The sequence below is a fragment of the Carassius gibelio genome, chromosome A16, assembly GCF_023724105.1.
Source record: "Carassius gibelio isolate Cgi1373 ecotype wild population from Czech Republic chromosome A16, carGib1.2-hapl.c, whole genome shotgun sequence".
Classification (NCBI taxonomy): Eukaryota; Metazoa; Chordata; class Actinopteri; order Cypriniformes; family Cyprinidae; genus Carassius; species Carassius gibelio.
Genome location: NC_068386.1, coordinates 2,568,477 through 2,587,414, shown reverse-complemented (window position 1 = coordinate 2,587,414; position 18,938 = coordinate 2,568,477). Strand labels below are relative to the sequence as shown.

General features: G+C 35.4%; 1 protein-coding gene and 1 long non-coding RNA gene across 2 annotated transcripts in view; one reads left to right on the top strand and one right to left on the bottom strand.

Moving 5' to 3' along the window:
• Positions 1-16,927, bottom strand: part of LOC128031184 (zinc finger protein 385D) — an 82,087-nt gene extending 65,160 nt beyond the window's left edge. Inside the window, exon 1 of the mRNA XM_052619436.1 lies at positions 16,756-16,927. The gene's annotated coding sequence lies outside the window, so the exon portion shown is untranslated. The remainder of the gene's footprint in view (positions 1-16,755) is intronic.
• Positions 16,928-17,333: 406 nt separating this feature from the next.
• Positions 17,334-18,302, top strand: LOC128030031 (uncharacterized). Its single transcript, XR_008187775.1, has 2 exons — positions 17,334-17,772; positions 17,907-18,302. It is a non-coding gene; the product is annotated as an uncharacterized LOC128030031 (long non-coding RNA).
• Positions 18,303-18,938: the final 636 nt, after the last annotated feature.

Below are 18,938 nucleotides of genomic sequence, written 5' to 3'. Positions count from 1 at the left end.
ACACTCACTTTAGATTTCATTGTTGGTGGGTTATTTTTTATTTTATTTATTTTTGTCCAGTGGTCTATGAATTTGGCCAATAGAAGTTATCTTATATTATAATTACGCTGGCTTCCTTCTGGTTCAGCCTTACCAAACAATGTAGGTATAGGCAGTTCACTATGCTTTTGAACAAAGCTTGTGAACAATAAAGCCAATGTCTGTACTGTTCTACTAATTGACACAGTCTGACAGCAAATCTTCAGTTCAAAATGAACAGTGAATGGACAGTAACGCACAACGAATTAGAAACCAATGTAATAAATTCAATCATCTCAGTTGGTCCCAAACGCTCTTGTTTCTCTCTTTCCATATTTATAACCCACAGCAGTCTCACTCCTTTCAGTTTAGCCAATCGGACGTTAATTGGGGGTTTGGCCCTGGGTGAGTTTTTGTAAACATGAATCAGCAGAGCCGTGCAGTGATGCATCGGAAAGTACAGATGAAGCCGATCTCTGCGGTGGAGGCCATCGATTTCTGCCAGAGCTTCTTAAGCCTTCAGCACGGCGGGTCAATATGGATTTGATATACACAAGTTTAAAATGAGCCGAAAACATACAACAGGCAACCGAGTCAGCTGAGACGAAATTAAAATGACAAAGGTGGCTTTGGGATGCAGATATCGACTGGAGAGTCGGGACAATGATAACGTCTGTGACACAGGAAATAACACAGCCGTGCGAAACTCCTACAGGGACTAAAACATTGTCTGTAATCAAGTTTCCTGGGAGCACGAGAGAGAAGGATTAATTGAATCCTGTGGGTGAGCATGAACCACACAGAGCTTTAGACACCACACAGATGAGAAAAAGTATGCATACATGCTCATAAAGTGATTCCTGTGTGCTTCTGATTAGTCTTAAAGCACCAGCCTCTTCAAACTGCAATTCATGTGCAAATTCATTTCAGACACGCTGTGTAGAAGAAGGTGATCATCGATGGGCCTGGTTGAGCAGCGTGATCCTGATATTGAGCTCTCTAATGGATTTATGCACTCTCTCAGCTTTTCTCTCCATTAACAACATCATTACAATCTGAACTGTGTTTATGCCTAGAGCATGACGAAACTGCTCAAGCATATCTCGATACTTCAATATTCAGTGTCCATCACATTATCAGATCTAAATAAAATGTGATTCGCCTACATAATATGCTATTGTTTACACAATCAGTATTGGATTTATTGTGTCTTTTTTTTAAGAAACATCACATCAGCAGGTATTACAGTATAAATAACCATTGCACCTCTTCCAGCAGCACATGATCGCTGTGTCCCCAAATCTGTTTTTTAATAAACTGCTTAAATGAATGATTCAATGAACAAATCAATAAGTCCCCGAAAGACTGATTCACTTGCCACCAGCTATTGATGTAACAATGTAATCTAAAAAGAGATCATCATTAATTATATTTAATTATATACTAATACACTACGTGATGCCATTTTTTCCGCAGCAAAAGAAACTGATACTTTTATTCTGCAAAGATGCAGTAAATTATCAAAAGTCTCAGTTAAGACAATTATAATGGTACCAAATATTTTCTATTTCTATCGGTTTATCAAAAATCCTGAAAAAAAACCCTGCATCACGGTTTCAATAAAAACATAGAACGGATCATGCATCGAAGACTGGATTTCGTTTTGCATCAATGAATTACATTTTAAAATATATTCACATACTGTAGAAAAGAGTTGTTTTCGATTGAAATAATATTTCACAATATTACTGTATTTACTTTGTTTACCCAAATATATACAGTCTTGGTGACATTTATTTATCCCAGACTACTCATATATTAAAATCTTTAAATACAAATAAATTAAGTGATGGCAAATCAAAACAAAAAAATGCATGCTGTCCAAAATTGCATATACATTTTTATCAATTCCATGAAACACTTAAATTCTAAATCATAGATGCTACTTTCTTAACAAGACAAAGTAGACAAGGAATCGCTGACACATAACAGCCAGATAAATAGTGCAATGTTCACAATGTTGCATACTGTAACTTCATATCATTCAGCTCTAGTTCTCACTCAACATTTTGCTCCACTATCAAACATCATTACAATCCAAACTGCTTTTACGCCACTAGGCTTTATGATGTTTTTCAGCGACCGTCTCAAAATTCTTGATGCCGTTCCAGTGTCGAAGATCTTCCACAGGATATCCTCAGGTCAGTAAATTTAGCTCAACTCTAAGGCGCTCAAAAGCTCAAGGTTATTTACAGTTTTCTAACAGCTGTCATACAGCCATTAATGTCAGGAAAGAATGTGCACATCATCAACCTTTGACACTGAAAGCCCAATAAATCGGCAGGAAGCCACTGAAGCCAAGATTGATGATCTTATCCTTCCCCAGCTACTGTCACAGCTTCAGAAGGATGACTTTGATAAAGATCAAACACGTCTGTAGAAGTTTTCCTGTGTTTGTGAAACCAAAGTGTCTCTTGCTGAGGAAAAATACTGGAACTGAATGATTTTCACACCATTTTGTTTCCGTTAACGAGGTTCCTTTAACATTTTCACTGAACTAAAATACACCAGTGATCAGTGCCAGGTGCATGCCGGTCTGAACCAGTGTGACTCGTTAATTAAAACTATTAGAAATAATTCAATAATTAATTGAAATAAGGCTGAAAACACATTCACATTTAATAATTTAGCAGCACTTTTAACCAAAGCGACTTACAAATGAGAACAATAGAAGCAATCAGACCAAAGAGAGAACAACAACAGTATACAAGTTGTATATAAGTGCCATAACAAGTCTCAGATAGTCTAGTACAGAACGCATAGCCAGGTTTTTATTCTATTCTTATATTCAAATATTCTATTCTTGAATTACCTTTTGGAATCACTCTTCTCAGACTGAATCAATTTAATCGAAATAGAAAAATCCTCAGCTAAATATCAAGATGCAAGTCAAGTCAATTTAAGTGAACTTAACTCTGATTCTTAGTCTTTTTTTATTTTTTTATTTTTTTATTAAACCAACATTTTGGCCATCAGCCTTTCTTAAGATATAATGACTGAATCTCCGACTGAATTAGTAAGAACAATTCCTGACTTGTTCACTGAAGTGATTCCTCTAATCATGTCCAACTCCAAATCAACAGAGCATTTCTGCAGCACCAGACAATAAAAAAATAAAATAAGACAAATCCAACAACCTCCAATTGACCCTTCGTCTAGAGCTTGATTGACAGGTGAACTGACCAATCATAATTCAGAATATGGCGTCTTGTTCAACAAACAAACCAGACACAGTAGAGTAGATTTACGTCGGCCGACTTAAAATTGAAAAACCGCGTCTTTCCACGATACCATATGATGTTTATTCATGTTTATTTTGTGCTATAACTATAAAGAGAAAGAGATGAATGTTCCACATACCGCTTTCACTGAGGCACTATAGCTTTAATCACACGTTAAAGAGCCGCAAATTGCTATTGTTTGAATTTCTTTAAAATACATAAAAAAGATTGGTTTTTATACAAAAATACACAATTTTGGTTTATTTGGTTATAAATTTGGTGATTCTGGTTAAACTCACACCATTAGTTGATTCAGTGTTCAAAGCTCAGTTAAACAGATCAATGATTTAAAAGTGTCACAGAGTCAAACTTTGAGAAATCAATGTACAAATGACTTGTGGTTGATAAAAAATATCATTAGATAACATTATTGGATCAATTATTCTCCTAGTACTTAAAGAAAGGTTAACAATTTTCTCAAAACCATCATTGTTACCTCTCTCAGTATCACTTAGCATCCCAACGCAGAGAAGATGGGATGGAAGGAGGAGAGTTACACGGGACATGGGATAAATGGTCATCGTGTTTGGAGGGGCGCGGGGGGAAGAGCGTCCTTGAGGAATTCCAGCGAGATGTTTATTAGGCAGACACAGATGAGCGCTTGTAATTACCAGTCAAGAGAGCTGAATGGAAAAGGCCTTGAGTGATGACACTGGGAGAGGATGACACACACGGATTCAATCTGAGTGATGCTACAAACACAACGCATCCCTTCAATTTCAGGAAACGGTCACACGTTACAAGGGGAATAAATCCTGTTTGCATTGTGAGAATAAAATGAGAGAGAACAGCGAGAGGGAGAAAGAAGAGATGAAGCGTTTGCATGATTTAAAGCACCAAACTATGTAACTTCAGACTATGCAGCATGTATTTATTTGCACACAGCATCTCTCGACTTCCTCAAATGAATGATAATAAAAAGAATACAGACAAAAAATAAATATTGTGTCAATTTATTCACCCTCATGCCATGCCAAATCCATGATGTTCTTTATTGTGTGGATATAAAAGGAGAAACTGCATGCAGCTCTTTTCAACATGACAACAATTCATAATGACCACATCAAACTCTGAAAACACCAGAAAAAAAAAAAAAACTAACCCTTTAATCACCACAAAAGATATTCTCTCACAGAATGAATTGTGGAGAGATATACGCTTGAGAAAAAAAAAAAAAAAATGAAGTGTTTGCATGATTTAAAACACAAAAACAAAAATTCCCTTCAGTAGAGTATTAATAAACTTTAGACTAAGCGACATGTGCAAGAATGCACAAAGCATCTCTGAACTTCAGAAGAAGAATTATAATAAAAGGAACAAGGCCAAAAATTTGTGACGATGTGCACACACACCAAGATAAATGAACCACAAAAGCAGTCAGTCTATAATATTGTGCTATGAAGTTTCGAAAATGTCACTTTTTTTATTAGATCTCTTTTCTCAGAAGGTAATTTGGTACGACAAATACATGAACCATTGATTTAAAGCACGAAATTTCCATCAGTACAATAATATTAAACTTTAGACTCCACAACATACATTTATTTACACAAAGCATCTCTCTGCTTCTTCAGAAGATAAACAATACAAGGAATATTGCCCTCATGTCATGTGCATTCCTTAGAGTGTGGATAAAATAAGGAAAAACTGCATGCTGTATTTTTTTCACATGATAACAATTCATAGCAACCACGACAAGCTCAAGAAGAAGCCTACAGTGTGTCATTTTAATATTAAACTTTAGATTAGTATGGAACATGTGTATTTATTTACACAAAACATCTCAGAATTTCTTCAGAAGACTTAAAAGAAATATTTTGTCATCATTTTTCACCCTCATGTTGTGCCAAATTCATGACACATTTTATTTGGAGGATATAAATGGAGAAACTTCATGCAGCTCTCTTCAACATGACAACAATTGATAGTAAAACTCAGAAAACACACCAAATGTATTCACATAAAGCATCTCCGAACTCCGAATAAAAAAAAAAAAAAAAGGAATACGGGAAAAAATTAGGGTGAGTGACGACAAAATAATCATGTTGTGCCAAATCCATGTTGTTCTTTATTCTGTGAATACAAAAGAACAAGATGGCAATAATTCATAGGTACCAAGTAAAAAGAACAAAAACCACCACCAAAATGACCCAAAAACAGCAGTCTATTTGCTTTACAATAAAACAAGTCAAAATTTGTTTTACCCAAGATCTCCTTATGAGGTGGAGAAAAAAAAAAGTCATGAAGTGTTGGAATGATTTAAAGCACAAAACTAATTTTCCACCACTAGAGTAATATTAAACTATGCAACACGTTTATTTATTTACATAAAGCATCTCTGGGCTTCCTCAGAATACTCAAGATAAAATAATACAGCCAAAAATGAATATTTTGTCATTTACTTTCCCTTATGCAGTGCCATGAGAAGTTAAATGCATATCTTTTCCACATGACAACAATTTATAGTGACCACATCAAGCTCAAAAAGCATGCAAAAATGTTATAAATGAGCCAAAGAAACATGGCTCCCATGTAAGTATTGAAAACAGGTTGTTTTGTTGTGCTTTTTTTTCTTAAAGATCTTCTTTCACAGGAGGTGGTGAATAAAGAAGTGCTGACATGATTTAACACACAAAAAATATTTACACTAAGCATCTTTCAACTTGCTCAGAAAACTCAAGATAATGAAATATGGGCATCCATCGTAATCACCGACTCACCATCATTCAATTTCAAACCCATTTCTTTCTTCTGTGGGACACAAATAGAGGATATTCATGCATTTCTTTTCATAATCTCAAAACACCATAAATGCACTGTAAAAGCAGTCCATTCAAATAGTGTGTTTTTTAAATGTTCAATTTTGGTTGCACTGTTTCTTTAACTAGTACAGAGAGAAAAGTGGAAACTGCAAAGAGAATTAGATGTACGGTGTCAAAATAAACTTGCACTGAACGGAAACATTTTAAACTGAGTTTCTGCAGTGTCATGCTATCGATGGAGAGGCGGAGAAGTGAAATCCAGGAAGCGCTGGAGACTTGAGTGTCTGGGAATCGCTGCCCGAGTGCTGCCCTCTTAACACAGTAAGACCCATCAAAGTCTATTGGAAAGACAATGAATCCGAGCCAAATGGAAGCCCTCAGACATCTGTATCCCTCTATTATTTTAAAACTCCTCTTCTTGTGCCACATTAGAGTGAAGTGAAGCTGAGAAGGGTGTCCTGAAGAAATGGCATTATTCATAAGAGAGTCCTTTGACAATATCTGTATGCTACACAAACAAGAAGAAAAATACAGACAAAACAGCAATCGCTGAAGGAGATAAACGGATGGATATTTACTACCCATGTGCTTCACACAAGCTCAAGTGGAAAAAGCAAGAAGAGGGGGAAGTGAGAAGTAACTCCTGCAGTAAAAACCGCATGAAGTGGTTTGCTGCTTTTAGTAGCCATCAGACTGGTTTACCATAGTCAAGCTGGTCTGGCGTCCATATATAACGTGTTTCACTTATTTACTGATTCGTATGTGTGTGGTCCCCAGAACACGATGAAATCATTATAATCTAAAATAAGATAAAAGCAGTCATAAAATGTAAAAGATTTATCATAAAAACAATCAGATTAAACATGCATTATATGAATTTAAAAGGATTTGTACATTTGTAAAGAACTACAATTTTCTTTTTTTTTTTTTACTGTAGCTGTCAAAATATTGATATTGCATCTTCATCTACACAAATGTATGAAAATGTCAATGTTTCTTGCGCTCAGCAACGCTGCATTAATTTTATTAAAATATATAGTACAAACATTAATATTGTGAAATATTGTCACAATTTAAAATAACTTTTCTATTTTAAAATACTGCATGATTTACTGCATGATGCACAGCTGAATGTTCAGCATCATTCCTCCAGTTTTCAGTGTCACATGATCTTCAGAAATCATTCTGATATGCTGATTTGCTGCGGTTGAAAAACGTTGTGCTGCTTCATATGTGGAAATTGCTGCAATTTTGTCAGGATTCTTTGATGAATATAATGTAAAAAACAAAAAAAGTCACTTTGTTTCACACACACTCCTTGCTGAATAAAGGCATTAAGTTCTTGCTGACCCAAAACTTTTGAACAGATGTGTACATGAGCTAAAATAAAATGTTATGAATTGGAACAAATTTAAACAAATACTCTTGAGCTCAAAAACCACAGTGGAAGACCAGTGTAAACCAGTTAAGACCAGCAAATCACCTTAGGCTGGTGTCTTTTCTGGATTTTCCAATTTTCCTCCCCAGCATTTTAATGCTTACATGAGACTAATGTGTGAATACTGCACATTTCTAATGAGATGAGAAGAAAAGTCGCACCACATGGAATTCTGCAGTCTACAGATCTAAAGAGCTTAATGCTTAATTTCAAAATGTTTAATTTGTTCTATAACAGACGCCATGTGCTGATTACATAATATCTGCAGTTATTTCTTAATATGAGAACACCACAATCAATACCCTGCCATTCCCAGCATCATTATAAAACACCAAATGTTGCACATTGCTGATGGAATCGTCACTCAAAAATCAACACAAAAACTAATTACAACCCATAAACATGTTACAGTGCTGCTTCGTTGTTTTCTGGGACCATATTGCAACAGCTACAAAACTCTAGTGTGGTCTTTTTTCCCTTTCTTTGTTTTTGTAGAGCGAAGTCAAATCAAGGGAACTTGCACTGCAAACAACAACGGGACCGGCGACGTGCCAGCGGGGGCCGGATATTGAAGAAATAGCACAGTGAAATCCATAACTCTGTCCCCGAAATTACATTTCTTTCTCAGATCGAGAGCAGTTCACCGACTCAATACACAATGTTTTAGGACCATGTTAGGTTTTGAGGCGGTGAGATGGCTGGCTTGCTGAATTCCTTTCAACGTTTGTTCGCTAACAACTAAAGGCAATTATGCAATTAAAGTTTGAAAAACGCCAGAATAGCGAACAGACATTTGAGAGCCAAACAAAAAACCAGTTTTAAACATGCAATGAGACCTGCTAGAGGTCATGAGATTGGAAAGGAATTGCAACATTTATTTTGGCGCTGCTTGTTCTGGCAACAACTACCGTATATTTGCAATATATTTCTGCAAACTATGGCTCAAGCAATGTCTTAAATTCAAATAAAATAAGCAAGAGGGGAAATTCATGGAAAACACGGGTTCCATCAGACCAGATGTCTTTTGTTCATATGGACTTGTTTAAGATGTTGGCTGAAATTAGGCTTTCTTTTCCAACAGTACATATAGTGGGGCACAATGTCAACGCTTTGACAAAGACTCTGAAGAAAATACTACAATAACTCTTTATGAGCACCAAAATCCAGAGCTCAATGCAATTTCCTCAGGACCCTTTGTTTAAATTTGCCCCTAGAGAAAAGACATACTGTTCCCTTCATATCCAGCACTTTTAGTCACATGAATATGATGGTAAACGCAAATCAGGCAGCAGTATTCGGTTAATACTGCAAACCCCTCGACAAGGCCCATATTAAACAAACAAGCAAGCCCAATAATCAATTCCATATTCCTAATCCCATCCAAAATGTCATTCGTCTAAGTAAATGCTCTTCTAACAAAAGTTCGTCACTGGCTCTCACATTTCTGGCACGTCTTCAAAGAGGTCTGTCGTTATCCAAAGCCTGGGTCCTCCAGCGCTCCAAGCACAATGAATTCTCTCATAAAACCCACCCAGGCTTGGATGGATGAAGTGTGTGAACCATCAGGAGTCCTGCAGCGAGGGAGCTGGGATGCCTTCCCAAAGCCGAGGGGAGAATGCATGTTTGAAATCAGGAGAAGCCTAGAGACTCGGTTTCCTGTTTCTTGGGCCACTCTGAGAACTGAGCATAGCTTCTGTTGGTCGTCAACAAGTGAACAATAGTCAACAGAGAGAGGAAATTAGCGAATAAATATGCAGATTTGCCTCGCTGGAATACGCCGGGCTGTTGCTTGTGAATGCTGGGAAGATGAGACGATAATTACCACACCAGATCCGTTCTACACTTTAACAGACTGTTAGGCTTTTTTAAGAAAGTAAACTCTACCTGTTTTGTATTTCCAAGATTTTGGTTTTGTTTTTCCTTTGGCAAAACATATTGGTGACAAAAGCGTTGCAAACATGGAAGACCAATAGATTGGCCCCCTGTGCTCCTGTCTCCTGAGGGTTCGATGGAATTCCAGCAGTCTTTGGCTCTCGGATATTTGTCATCCTTCATCTACCCTTTGATCCCAGTGCAAATCTTTGCCTTCTCAGCCTCCAGCTCTGCACTCCCTCCCATTATCCTTTTCGAATTAAGGCCAGGCGCTCACTGTAGACTCGACCTGAGACCTTGAATTTCCTCTTTTATGGAACCCCAAAAAACAATCAGGCAAGAGCAGTTTCTGCATGGGAAAACGGAGAGGAATGAGGCAGATCTGCTTTCTGTAGCACACCCACAACCTGCGCTACATTACTTGTGAGAATCACTGTGTTGCTTTACGCTGCCAAAATGATGTCATGAAATGATGTCAGGACATTTTCTTATTATCATTGATTTTAAAAAGAGTAATGACATTTGTGCCATTTTGTTCAACAACTATCAATGTGTGTCAATGATCGTATGTGAATTTCAGTTGGCCACAAACAAACAGGATGTTGAATTTGACTTGCTGAATAAAGAGATCAATCAATTATTAATATTATGTAGTTCCAATTCTTGGAACACAAAAAAAATTAGTACACTTCCAGTCGTAATTTATTTGAAATTTTGAATATTCAAATTTCTTTTTTTTTTCTTATTCCTGACATTTAAATTCCACTTACAATTTAGCATTCCGTTTACTTCTTCAAATTCTAATCAGTTTAATAAAGATGACAAAATACATACACACACACACACATATACATATATATATATATATACACACACACACACACACACACACAAATTCAGGCTGTGCATTATACCTAAACATACAGCAAGCACATATATATCTGGCATAAGGCAACAAAGTAAAACATATTTTCAAATCAATGTATCAATTTTTTTATCCATTTTGCCATTATGGTTACAGCAGTATGTTGAGACTTTGTGTCATGCTTGTTATACTAGCTTTTCATATTATGCAGAAATAAGATCAAGCTATCACAAATAATGAATGTTGATTAATAATGGATTGGTGGCATTTTCATTAAACTTGTTTGACTGCATGATCACCAAAACCTGGAAGGGCTGGTTTCAATGGTAGGAAGTTTGGAAACGACAGTAGAATGCTGCTTTTTTATTATTCATCTTTAAATCCCTTTTCACTTTCTAGGTTTTCTGTGACCAAAAGCCAGTAAGGGATAATTTTAGACTGTGTGTATATAATATATATATATATAAAAATGCACAAAAAGTGCATGCTATTCCAGCATTTAAAAGGATCATTTGAGGGGCTAATTTTCCCCAACAGAAGGATATTCTTTACAGTAAGTTTTATTGCTGTGGGCACTATATCATAGATGAGCCTGTCCTGAGTGTTAAACATCCAGTAAAACAACGTGCCGTGACCCAGGTTCCCCTCGATTGTGTGTTATCTCTCAGCCTTGTCATCTCATTCTGTTCTCATTCCACTCCGCTGCACCTGACCTTCCCAGAACAATGGAAACTGTGAGCTAAAGGTTTCCCGTCCCGTGCACAGCTGATGGATGCTCACCCCTCAACACTGAGCTTCAGGTACACGATACCACACTCAGGCTCGTTTAAAACGCCTCCGAAATTAAAAAGCGTTCAGTTAAATAAAAGATCTGACGGTGTGCCAAGCCACAGGTCTATTGAGGAATATGGTGAACGCCTTCTGGTTTCATGAGGTTATGAAGTCAGTGTAGGTTGTGTCCCAATAATATATTGGCTAACATATTAATCTCACAATTTTTGAAGATGAAAATCATATTAGTAAGTTTTAAACCTAGTACTTGAGAACAGGAATGACCCCTCTGGATGAATAAAAGCAGCACAATCTAATTTCCTACATGTTGAATAAGACAATCAAATGCGTAAAGATAATGCAGTGCATATAATATTTATACGATTATATTATGAGTCTACTCCAGGCACCGGGAACGAAGAGGAGCAATTATACTGTCATCCTGGTGCTCTCAGCCCTCCTGAAGGGATCCCATTAATCTCATCGAGGACTTCAGAGCAGAGCTGCAGAGAACGCTCATTTCTCTAAAGATCTCCCTGAGATTTTCTGTCAAAGCAATAACGTCACCCCGAGCTAATACGGAGGAGATGATCGCATGAGAAGTTTGCCTGCATCACTATGCGATGGACACAATTCTTTCAGATTTTATTTTTAAAATAAAAAGCTACACTTTTAGTTTCTTTGGACTTTTGGATTTTCAAATTCCATTTTGATTGCATTTCATTACGTATAAATTCCACATTGAATTTTGCATTCTGAATTCAAATCACATTCAGAAATGGAAAGTGCATGACAACTGAAAATGCTGCCAGCAAAGAAACATTCAGCACAAGACTACAAAGTCAGATGTATTTGCTTATAAAGTAATCAACAACTCATGTTCACAAAGTAAACATTTATTTATTTACAGTTATATGGTTATTGAGACTGTGTTATTCTTTATATTCTGGTTTTTCATATTATGCAGTAATATTGAATAAATGAGACCTCCAGCTTTCAATGTGCAATGGACACCATTCCTTTTGAGACCATTTTCAAACAAAGTCTCTGTAATGATCAAGAAACATACAGCCATCAAAATGTAAGTAAAACAATTGATTATGTCCATGATCGGATGCATTTCAGAGTAAATAAAGAAAATTCAACAAGCAAATAGATAAAAAAAATAAATAAATACAGAGTAGACCAGGAATTGATTTGATCTTTAATGGAATTGAAGGCCAACAAATCACAGCCAATCAGAAGATATCTGATGTGTAATATTAGGGCGTTATGATTTCTGTATAGTAGAAAACATGGACATCATGGAATCCAGTTAATCCAGGACTTGTTTGCCAAAAAAAAAAAAAAAAAAAAATATTTGTACATTTTCATTTGATTAAAAGATTTTTAATGTTTCATGCATTTATTTTATTACAACTGTTTTTAATACTAATAATTCTTATCAAATCAAAATGTCAGAAAAACTTAAATAGACAGAATTGAAATAGCACAGAAATAACAAACAATAATAATAATAAATAAGGCCCTATTATTGTAAAAAAAAAAAAAAAAAATCCTTCAATTCTTAAAGTTGTATTACTTTATTCATTACCATTTTAATGAAATCTTTTGGAAAATATCAAATGGATTTAATAAGGCTTTTTTAAAACTTTGAATAAACTTGTTAAATTGTATAGTTCTCTTGATTTAAATTAATAAAACATGCTTTTTGATTACTTTAATTTAATTTAACCACTTCAACAGAAACCAGAAAATAACAATTTTGGAAAAATGAAGATGAATTTCGGGGGGGGGGGGGGGGGGGACAGATTTACATAATAAGCATATATTATTTGGCACAAGAAAACTTAGTCAAACATATTTGCAAATCAAGCAATCCACACAGGAAAAAAAATAAAATAAATAAAAAATAAAATTATTATTATTATTTTATTTTATTTTTTTTTTGTGCTTGCCACAGTACATTAAGACTTTGTGTCATGCTTGTCATACTAGTTTTCATATTATCCAGAAATATTCTGGAAATAAGCAAATTAACCCCAAGCTATATTTTGGACTTACAAACTTGTCCTAGATGGTTAGAAGAAAAACTCACATCAACACAGAAGAGATTCATTTTACGACTGTCACCATTTATCAAATCACACCTGGTTAGACCGCATGTAAAACACAAGCAAACCTCTGAAAACTCAGCATGAGTCCACTGGGAAAGCTCAAACCCCACAATCATCTTAACTAACCACAACAGCAGAGTCTGACAGAGCTCTGGTCTGTTTAGAGCTCACATGAATTCATCAGTCACTTTCAAGAGCCACGTGTTAAACCAACTGACATTAATATATACACATTAAGAACAAGCTGGCGGAGCTGTAGAACAAACACAGACTCCAGATGTTTATCATCTCCATATGCATGAAAACTTTTAAATTGCACCATTGCTCATTTTTCCATTTTAAAACAATGAGCCCATGCTACTCTCTATGAGAACCTGCAGTTACCTATTATCCAGGTATGATGCCTGTCATTCCCCGAAAGGATTAAAATAAAATAAAAAGTGTTTCCAGAACCAGTGTTGGGGAAGCTTTTGGGAACTTTATATTTAAGCCGCTCAAACTACAATCAAAAAAGTATTAGTAAAACCACAGTAAAAACAAATAAAAAGCAACTACATTAAAGGGATATAAATTAAAAATAAATAAATATGCGTTTAGCAGACGCTTTTAATCCAAAGCGACTTAACATCCATTCAGGCTATCAATTTTTACCGATCATGATATTTTAGTATTATTTATATGCTATTGTGTTTATTTGTATTTAAATCAGATACATTTTTATATTATATTTGTATAAGTTTTAGTAATTTATGCACTTTCGTATTTTATGCATTTTTATTATTTTAGGTTATAGTATGTTTGTTTGATTATTTATGCAAAGGCAAAAAGAAATTATAAAACGTTCAAGTTTATCTATTATTTATTCTTTATTTCAGCGTTATTTAATTTAAAGAAAAAAAAATAACTTTTATAGTTTTAGTTCACATCAACACATTTTCATATGTATATTACTTAACATTTTCACTTTACATGCAATAAATTATTTTTAAAAATAACATTAATGCACTTACTTGTTATTGCACAAGTAAGACAAATAAATGAACTCCTCTGTCAACCACACAAATTAAAAAATGTATTAAAATGTAAAAAAAGAAATTGTGGTAATGTGGTAATTTGTGCTAATATGTTAACTATAACAATCCTAACATAGATTATAAATGAAATAATATAAATTACAACTGTGTATATTATATTATTGTTGCCATTTTAAATTCATGTAAAAGTGTGTTTGATTATAACTTTGCTGCGGTCTAAAAATAATTTGGAAAATGCATTTTTTTTTTTTTAAGTCTGAGCTACTGTAAAGCTACAGAAAAAAAATGTATTCAAGTTATCTTTTAATTAAGTTACACCCTCAAACTGTGCAGGACCCCTATTTCCTGCTGCGCGTGCCACGTCATATATTTTGCAACTCATAATGCAATATCTGCTTCTTTTGCACAATTTCTTCCCCATGCAGCACTTCGCCGGTGTCTGCAGATGAATGGAGGAACCTTTCGACTTGACACAAGCTGTATTTAAAACATGTGCTTGGAGAACAGAACGCACACTGCAGGTAATGACAAGCGCTCGACTATTCATCACACACACCTGTCAATGCAGCAAGGACGCGTATGAAAAGTTCCGGCCTATAAACAATGTGTGTGTGCATTATTAAGAGCAAGAACATACTGAGTAGATATGCATATAGAAGAGGTTATGATGTGGGTGTAGAAGTACCCGACTCTGGTTGGAAGCCTAAAACAGATATTTTCTGAAAAGTTATCTGAATTCTGATTGGTTGATTGGAATGTTGTTCCAGGAACATGTTTTACTTGCTGAAATCACCAGTCAAGCAGGGAAGGGATCAATCACAGATGTTAAAGGTGTGTTCAATCATATGGAAGCCATCTGGGACTCCTCACAGCTGATAACCAGCAGCATGGAAGAGTCACAGTGAGCCCACCACAGATCTGGTCACAAGATCACACTAAAAGAGAAAGGCTGAGGAAAAAAAAAGAGATGTTGAAGAAGTAGTGATATGTAGCAAGACCTTTGACTAGCAATACTGACTACATATTCAGTCTGAGATCCAGCCAGGAAGAGACTTGATTGACATGTGACCAGTCAGAGTTTGTTTTGTTTTCAAAATTGACGATTCCACCATTACAGATTGACAATGTGCAAAAAAAATAAAATAAAAAAAAGTTATGGTGAAGGATACCTGGCCCATCAACAATGAAAATATTTGCATAAAAACTTAGATTTTATAACTGCTTATTTAAAAATATTTAACAGACATAACTTAGAAAACAAAGGGATGATGCCATGATCCTTTAGAAATCATTCCAATAGGTTGATTTGCATTTGTTCTGCTTAATATTTTTGTGAAAACCATGATACAAAGTTATAGGATTCTTTGATAAATAGAAAGTTCAAAAGTGCATTTATTTGAATTTTTTTTTGGAACATTATAAATTACTGTCAGTTTTGATCATATGAATGCTTCCTTGATTAAAATATAAATTTTCATTAATAAAACAAAAAACTAACGGAGGTTCCCAAATTAATGAAATCACTTAATGTAAAATAAAATGCAATAAAAAACATTTTATTTGTTTACCTGAATGCCATGGGTTGTTAATTATTAAAATAATTGGCGGTATTAAAATAAAATGCTGCTTTAGAATTATACATTTTTATATTTTATTTTTTTAACTAAAAATAATACCCCCCCCCCCAAAAAAAAAAAAAAAATTATATAATATAAATATAATTTTTTTTTTTTTTTTTTTATCAGTACCAATCTTTACCACCATCCTTCAAACCATTAGGTGTTACCCATTTGTCAACAGCAAGTTTTTAATAATTTAAAATACAATACACTTTAGTATTATAACTTTTTCTTATAGAAGTTAATATGTACAGCTCAGAATAAGTATGGTTTAATTTTTAGATAAATATATCCATTTCACTGAATGGCGATGGAACTGCATCTTGTTTTACAGTTGAAACTTTACTTGCATTTAATATGCTTTTTATGTATATTAATGTGATGCCTCAACTTTGACCCAAAAACAGTCAAATTAATATTAGAAAATTTCCAAACTCTGATTGGATGAGCAGCAGTCGTATATATCACAGTTTGTGCATTCAACGGCTGTACCTGGCCCAGGAGAACTGTACAGGGATGTGAAGAAAGAGGAAACGGCAGAGAGTGAGTTAGCGTTCATTACACGCTCCACTACCGCCAACACAGCCCATCTCAGAGCTCCCACCATCAGTCACAGTGACACGGTCCTCACTGCGGTCCTGTACATGGACCATCACTCTCACAAAGCCCTGTCCCCCACGGCCCACAAACATTACCTGATACACACCAGCCCAGACATATCAAATCGAGGCATCCGAAACACACTAGGGATCGCTCTATAGCAAAATCTCAGCTTCAGTACTATGTGACATTCGCTAACTTACTAAGAGGAAGAAGTTACAAAATAGCTGACAAATAAATACATACCAGTAATGAGGGCATGGATTGTGACATAATATTTATGAATAAAGTAACATTTATGAAATAACTCTGCATTACCTGGAAAGGAACCCAGCACCTCAAGACGACATCTACAGCCCTGAATGTCAGTGAAGACCTCGTCAATAGACAAAACCTGAAGACAAAGCCCCTGTGAAGATCTCGTCAACTAGACGGTCATCGGCACAAAACCACGAGACGAGTCCTCTGTACAATCTGTCATCACATTGCATCAGTCAAAACGTTTCTTTTAGTTCAGTTCATGGAGCTCTCTCCTAATGAGCTGATGATTTGAATCAGGTGTGTTAAATAAGTGGGTCCCCAGGAGCAGGAGAATCATTTAGGATAAAGTGTTGCACCAAAAATTTGTTTGATTCACCAGTGCAACATGTGAGATGGAACTGTTTGGGATGAAGTGATTCAGTATAATTAATCAGACTCTCAACATAAGAGAAAGATAATTCATTTATTTAATTTAAATAGGCTACTTTTGACTCTTTAATGCAACATGAAAACACTAACCCTAACCTAAGTCTATAGGCAAAACTGATAATTAAGGTGATTCTCAGCATGTTTTTAAATTGCATTTTTAGATATAGTTGAGAAATGTTACAATATTAAAATAGTGTTGCTGTTTTTTTTGTTTTTATAGAATAGAATGTAAACAGAATGAAATAAGAACTGTATTCAACTGGACAACACAATAAAGTACAAAAAGAAGAAACAAGGTCAAACCAAGCAAAAGTATCTTAATTGATCAGGCCAGCTGTAGCTACTCAAAACCTCTTCCACAATAACAAATACATTGATTTCTGAAATCAATACCACACCTGACATCATCTTGCAAGGTAAACTATTGAACAACTGACGTGCCGCTTCTTTTCAGTGGAGTTACCGAATCAAACTGTACCACAGATTCAAGCCTGACAAATAGCTGGCTGACCTTTGGTATAATCACACCTTGCATTTGGATGGGATCCTGTGCAGATAGCATTGCCGCTAAGCTCATCATCATTAATTATGGCTCGCCTATCAATATGTAATTATCTCCACTCTTCAGCACTACAGGGGCAGGAGGTATATAAAGCCACTTCTCTGCTCTGGCTTTTCCAACAGCGGCTTTCAGTGCACGCTGCTTAGCGATAGCATATAGCTCATTTCGCGTCTATAGTTTGGCAAGGAGATCATGATTGCATTACCTCTTTTCCCAGGTGGGAATACAGCAGCTGTGCCCTTCAACAGAAGCACTTAACCTGAATTGCTTCGGTAAACACCAGCCTGTGTGAATGAAACATGAGGAAAATGCAGCCTCAGGGTTGCCCGGACCAAAATCTGATTGATTAGAAGTTGCTCTTTCATAGTTCATGAGACTTAATGGGGTTCTCGTTTATGTTTCATTCTAGTATGAACTTCATCTCAGATGTTGCTCCTACACTCTTAAAGGACAAGTTCACCCAAAAATGTAAAATGAACTCACAATATGTAGATGATTTTGTTTTTTCGTGGAGAAATGTAACATTGCATCATTTGCTCAGCAATGGATGCTCTGCAGTGAATGGGTGCCGTCAGAATGAGAGTACAAACAGCTGATAAAAACATCACAATAATCCACACCACTCCAGTCCATCAGTTTACGTCTTGTGAAGTGAAAAGCTACGTGTTTGTAAGAAACAAATCCATGTCGCTTCAACTTTAAACCATCACTTCATGGTCATGATCCATAATAACAAGTCCTCCAGGAAAAAAAGTAGATCCCCTGTTGTTCTCTCACGTCAAAGTCCACTGATGTATTTGTTTAGAACTGTTTTTACCTGTTTTTACTTGTAATATTTCTATCCTGATTCAGATAGGACAATTTTTCATGCAACTCATATTTTAGTCAGAAGCAATTTGGTTTTAAGTAAAAAAACATATATATTGATTGAATTGTTTCTAACAAACACGCCAAACACACTTCCCAAGATGTGAATTGGTAGACTGATAGAATAAAAGTTAAAGCTATCCTGGACAATGTCCCTCCAAGTTAAGAGAGTGTTTGAAATTAAATTAAAATTAAATAAAAAAAAATGTTTAATTAAATGTATGCATTTAGCAGACGCTTTTATCCAAAGCGACTTACAGTGCACTCAGTCCATCAATTTTTTACCTATCATAATAAGTTTGAGACTGTTCATAATTTAAGAGGTAACTTTTTTAGGTGGCAAAGTGGGAATAGGACAGTTACAGAGGAAATATTCCAGAGA